This window comes from Triticum dicoccoides, chromosome 5B (genome assembly GCF_002162155.2).
Source record: "Triticum dicoccoides isolate Atlit2015 ecotype Zavitan chromosome 5B, WEW_v2.0, whole genome shotgun sequence".
NCBI classification, from domain to species: Eukaryota; Viridiplantae; Streptophyta; class Magnoliopsida; order Poales; family Poaceae; genus Triticum; species Triticum dicoccoides.
Genome location: NC_041389.1, coordinates 170,222,642 through 170,229,038, shown reverse-complemented (window position 1 = coordinate 170,229,038; position 6,397 = coordinate 170,222,642).

The window sequence follows — 6,397 nt, the reverse complement described above, 5'->3', positions numbered from 1 at the left end:
GCTAAGAGTTTACATGTTTTAATTATGAGCTACCCTAGCAATGGAATGAAGTAATAATCAGGTTGTGTGAATATGGTGGGTCAAGCTATGAAAGTATGAGCTAGGAAGGTATTTTTGGAATTCTTGGTGGGTTACAATTTTGTTATTAAGACACCCTTGTAAGTGAGAAGATGGCTCTCAGGTTCATTGACAAGATGGCGGTTTACAAAGTTCATAGATAACCCGTCGGGTGTTGGCGGGTTATAAGCATGTTATCAAGCCGCCCGAATGGTGAATGGCGGGTAAGTGGTCTATGGATTCAAGGATTGCCGAAATTTTGCTAAGTGTTGGGAAACCAAGTTTTACAGGTCGAGATATGATTTTGGATCTACGACAGTTCAGGAAAAGAGGAATAATTGCTAAACCTAAAGTGCAATAGCGGAAAAACTGTCAGTCTGTGCATGGACCTGAAGAAATGGGATCTATCCAAATATGAAAGAGCTACGATAAGTATCGCTTCATTTCGTCCTAGTTTTTGGATTGAGCTATGTTTTCTAACCAAAAGTTGTATGAACTTGGGCGAACTTGGTCAAACGCTGATGAACTCGATGAACTAGGTGTTCTAATGTGGATATGAGATAGGAGTAAAGTGGTACCTGGCAGTGTTGATGAAGAGAGGATGAGCACCACCGATTTCTGTTTACAATCAGGTTGATGCAGTGGCCCGGATGGAGTTGCTGGTGAAGATCGATTGGGGCGGCGGAGCTCCAGCAGCGGCGGACAACGCAAAGAGGAAGAAGAAGATGAGGCGCAGAGGTAAAAAGTGAAAAAGGGGACCCCCGTGCCTATTTATAAGGAATGGCCGGTGAAACAGTAAATGTCATGCGCAAAAATCGAGGAGACAATATGATTATCTTAACGGAAGTGGCAGATCGATTCTCGGATGGATAGTTAATGCAAAAAGATTTGTTGTGATGTCATCTGTTTTTTTGGATTTATTTTACATGATGTCATGGCGGGTTACAAGGTCTATTCAAAGGTTAAGGCTTTGGAAGGATTGAAGAAGACTCGCAAACTGGAGATGAAGATTGACATGAAGAAGTTCAAATCAATTCGGGGCCTAATGTTGGGGATATAAACCCGCAATGTGACCCTCCCATGAGGGGTCGGATTACACTATTGGCGACACAAGAGAGAAAAGCCTCAGTAGGCCCAAGAAGAGAGGATCTTAAGACTGGAGGCGGCTCACAAGGCGGGCCTATTGTAGGCCCAAGACCAAGCGATGGTGCTACAACCCGGAGATGTGAGCCGCCCGATGGCGAATTTCCTAGCAAGGCAAGGCAGCTTAGAACCCGAGTTGGACACATAGTGTGATACGGTTTGGACTCTTGTAAGCCCAGTGACTCGACCTGTCTATATAAAGCCAAGACCCTGCAGCGGGTTAACTCAAGAAACAATCAATCGATAGCTAGGTCAAGCAATTCTACTCCCTTGTAATCAATACTCAATAAATACAACACAAAGCAGGACGTAGGCTTTTACCTTGTTGGTGAGGGGCTGAACCTGGGTAAACTCGTGTATCTCATCCTGTTCAACCCCTTTGAGCTAACCTACATTGCGATGGCTCCACACCTAGGTCCTTTTGCTAGGGCATCTGTCGTGACAAAACCACGACACCTACTGTTATTTACTATGTTTTTATGCATAATAATGCCTTTTAGAGTAATTCTAATGTCTTTTATTTCATAATATGCAAGGATTAAACAAAGAATGAGAATACCAACAACTAGAATTCTAGACCTGAAAAAGCTACATCAGAGTTACCTATTCTGCACATCTTGAAATGAGCTGAGAATTTAAGGAGAATTATTTTGGAATATATGAAAAATACTGGAGAAAATAACTACCAGAGGAGGCCCACCAGGTGGGCACAACCCACCTGGGCGCGCCAGGCACCCAAGGCGCGCCCTGGTGGGTTGTGCCCCCTCGGCCCACCTTAGATGCCCCTCTTCTGGTATATAAGTCATTTTGACCTAAAAAATAAGGAGAAGACTTTCCGCCGGGGGAACTTGGGCAGGAGTACTTTTGCCCTCCAGTGGAGTGATTCCGCCGGGGGAACTTCCCTCCTGGAGGAGGGAATCGTCATCGTCATCATCACCAACAACCCTCTGTTCTTTGGGAGGGCCATCTCCATCAACATCTTAAATGGCACCATCTCCTCTCAAACCCTAGTTCATCTCTTGTGTTCAATCTTTGTACTGGAGCCTTAGATTGGTACCTGTGAGTGACTAGTAATGTTGATTACATCTTCTAGTTGATAACTATATGGTTTAGTTGGTGGAAGATTATATGTTCAGATCCATTATGCCATTTAATACCCCTCTGATCTTGAGCATGATTATCATTTGTGAGTAGTTACTTTTGTTCTTGAGGTCATGGGAGAAATCTTGTTGCTAGTAATCATGTGAACTTGATATGTGTTCGATATTTTGATGATATGTATATTGTGATTCCCTTAGTGGTGTCATGTGAATATCAACTACATGGAACCTCACCATATTTTGGACTAAGGGGATGAATTGTGGAGTAGATATTAGATGATGGGTTGCTAGAGTGACAGAAGCTTAAACCCTAGTTTATGTGCTACTTCATAAGGGACCGATTTGGATCCAAAAGTTTAATGCTATGGTTAGATTTTATCTTAATACTTTTCTATTAGTTGCGGATGCTTGCGCGGGGGTTAATAATAAGTAGGAGGTTTGTGCAATTAATAACAGTACCTAAGCACCGGTCGACCCACATATCAAATTATCAAAGTAGCGAACACGAATCGAACCAACATGGTGAAAGTGACCAGATGAAATTCCCGTGTACCCTCAAGAACGCTTTGCCTATTATAAGAAACTATATTGTCCCGTCCTTTGCCACAAAAGGATTGGGATACCTTGCTGCACTTTATTTACCATTACCATTACTTGCTCGTTACAAATTATATTGTTATCAAACTACTCGTTACCGACAATTTCAGTGCTTGCGGAAATTACCTTGCTGAAAACCACTTGTCATTTCCTTCTGCTCCTCGTTGGGTTTGACACTCTTACTTATCAAAGGACAACGATTGATCCCCTATACTTGTGGGTCATTAAGACTCTTTTCTGGCACCGTTGCCGGGGAGTGAAGCACTCCTGGTGAGTGGAAATTGGTAAGGGATTTGTTTAGGGTTAAATGACAGTGGGAGAGGCTCCAACTAACCTTGCATTAACTCATATCACAAGATTACATACTTACAGGGGTGGGGTTAAGGCCCCCAAGCCATGTCTAGAACCAACAAAAACACCAAGCAAGAGTACAACCAAGAGTGGCTAGCACAAAGAGAGTAGCACAAAGAAGGGATTACAGGTTTTGGAGGAACGTGGAGAAAAAGGGATGCAACTCCTGTCTACAGTTGTGCGCAAGCAGCTCCATCAGACTCTTGAATCGAGCCAGCTAAGAGTAAAAGGAGTGTGGCACCCCCCTAAAATGCTCATTGTTGCGTTCCTTCCAGATACTCCAGGACGACAGCATGAAAATGTCCATAAAGATAGGTTGGCTCCACTATAGTTTCCCAGCGCGAATCAACCTGAGACGGTTGTCATAGTTAGGCCAGTGAATCCCCAACTTGGACCAACATTGCACACTGAAAGGGCAATGAAAGAAGAGATGTTCCACAGTCTCCTTTGGTGGTTGATTGTACAGCACGCAAGCGTAGTTGTTGTTCGCGACGTGCTGAAATTATCACTATGTGCTGAAATTTATTGTCACTTGTTACAATGGAGAACCATCCTTTGAGGGTTTGTTTGAGATATCTTCACCTACTGAAAATATTGTTTATTAAATTCCTTCGGGTATGATAGAACAACTGCTAGCTAACCCTTATGCAGGAGATGGAACTAAGCATCCTGATATGCACTTGATATATGTGGAGTATTTAAGATTGCAGGTTTACCCAGAGATGAAGCTAAGAAGAAGGTTTTCCCTTTATCTTTGAAGGGAAAAGCATTGGCATGGTATAGTCTATGCGATGATATTGGATTTTGGAACTGGAATCGATTGAAAATGGAATTTCACCAAAACATTTATCCTATGCATCTAGTGCATTGTGATCGGATATATAAGTCAATGTTATATTCATGAAAGAGAAAGTATTGCTCTAGGTTGGAGGATACTTAAGTCAATGTTATATTCAAGCCCCAATTATGAGCTTTCAAGAGAAATTATTATCTAGAATTTCTATGTTCCGCTTTCTCATGATGATCGATCCATGCTCGATACTTCTTGTGCTGGTTCTTTTATGAAGCTATTGGATTCAGGTGGGATCTTTTAGAAAGAATAAAATGCAACTCTGAAGATTGGGAACTCGAGAAGGTAAAGAGTCAGGTATTAAGCTTAAGTTTGATTGTGTTGAATCTTTTATGAATATCGATGTCTTACACAAGTTTAGCACTAAATATGGACTTGACTCTAAGATAGTAGCCTCCTTTGTGAATCTTTTGCTACTCATGTTGATCTACCTAAGGAGAAGTGGTTTAAATATCATCCCCCTATTGAAGAAGAAATTAAAGATCCGGTAATAGCTAAAGAAGAAACTATTATTTACAATGTTGATACAGTTGTTCCTACTGCTTATATTGAAAACCCACCTTTCCCTGTTAGGATAAAGGAACATGCTAAGGTTTCAACTATGGCCCGCAAAAGTAATATCAAAGCACCTAGACCTTCAGAACAAATCAAAGTAGAACCTAGTGTTGCTATGGTTAAAGATCTCTTGGTAGAAAATATCGATGGGCATGTCATTTACTTCTGTGATGAAGTTGCTAGAATTGCCAAACCTGATGAAAAAGATAAACATAGAATTGTTGTTGGCATGCCTGTTGTCTCAGTCAAAATAGGAGATCACTCTTATCATGGTTTATGTGACTTGGGTGCTAGCGAGAGTGCTATTCCTTTTACCTTATATCAAGAAATTATGAATGACATAGCACCCATTGAAATAGAAGACATATATGTTACTATTAAACTTGCTAATAGAGACACCATCACACCACTTGGGATTGTTAGAGATGTTGAAGTCTTGTGTGGGAAAGTAAAATACCCTACTAATTTTCTAGTCCTTGGTTCGCCTCAAGATGACTTTTTTCCATTATTTTTGGTAGACCTTTCTTGAACACCGTTAATGCTAAAATAGATTGCGAGAAACAAATTGTCAGTGTTAGTTTTGGATGAGTCTCATGTGTTAATTTTTTCTAAGTTTAGTAGAAAACATCATAAGAAAGAATTACCTAGTAAGGATGAAATAATTGGTCTTGCTTCTATTGCCTTGCCTCCTACCGATCCACTAGAGCAATATTTGCTAGACCATGAAAATAATATGCATATGCACGAAAGAAATGAAATAGACAAAATCTTCTTTGTACAACGACCTCTGCTCAAACACAATTTGCCCATTAAAACTCTATGAGGTCCTTGAGGGAGTCCTGGACTAGGGGGTGTCCGAATAGCCGAACTATCATCATTGGCCGGACTCCAAGACTATGAAGATAGAAGATTGAAGAACCCGTCCCGTGTCCGGATGGGACTTTCCTTGCCGTGGAAGCCAAGCTTGGTGATACGGATATGTAGATTTCCTACCATTGTAACCGACTCTGTGTAACCCTAGCCCTCTCCGGTGTCTATATAAACCGGAGGGTTTTAGTCCGTAGGACGAACAACAATCATATCATAGGCTAGCTTCTAGGGTTTAGCCTCCTTGATCTCGTGGTAGATCTACTCTTGTACTACCCATATCATCAATATTAATCAAGCAGGAGTAGGGTTTTACCTCCACCGAGAGGGCCCGAACCTGGGTAAAAACATCGTGTACCTTGTCTCCTGTTGCCATCCGCCTAGACGCACAGTTCGGGACCCCCTACCCGAGATCCGCCGGTTTTGACACCGACATTGGTGCTTTCATTGAGAGTTCCTCTGTGCCGTCGCCATCAGGAAGGATGCCTTGTCCCGTCTTCAAAGACGGTACCGTAGCTGAAGGAGAGCTTTGGCCGTCGGCCAAACTCTCCGGCTAGGCGGTTTTCTCATGACTGCCTGTTCGACCACCGCGCCGACGATGACTTCTCGGGTCATCAAAAGCAATCTTCACGTCAACTCGGAACTCGCCGAGCAGCTAGATCCAATGGAGCTCTCCTCCTTAAACGAGCTCTTGGATCGCATCGCCGCCCTGGGAGTCACTACAGACTACGATCAGATCGGGCCTAAAACCGATCTGAGAGAGATCAACTCTCCCCATGCTATCCACCAGGTCGCTGTGGTGGAGGAACAGTGCAGCGACTCTTCTTCTATATTAAGGACAATATATGTCCGGATTCCTGACCCCTCCATGCCGGAT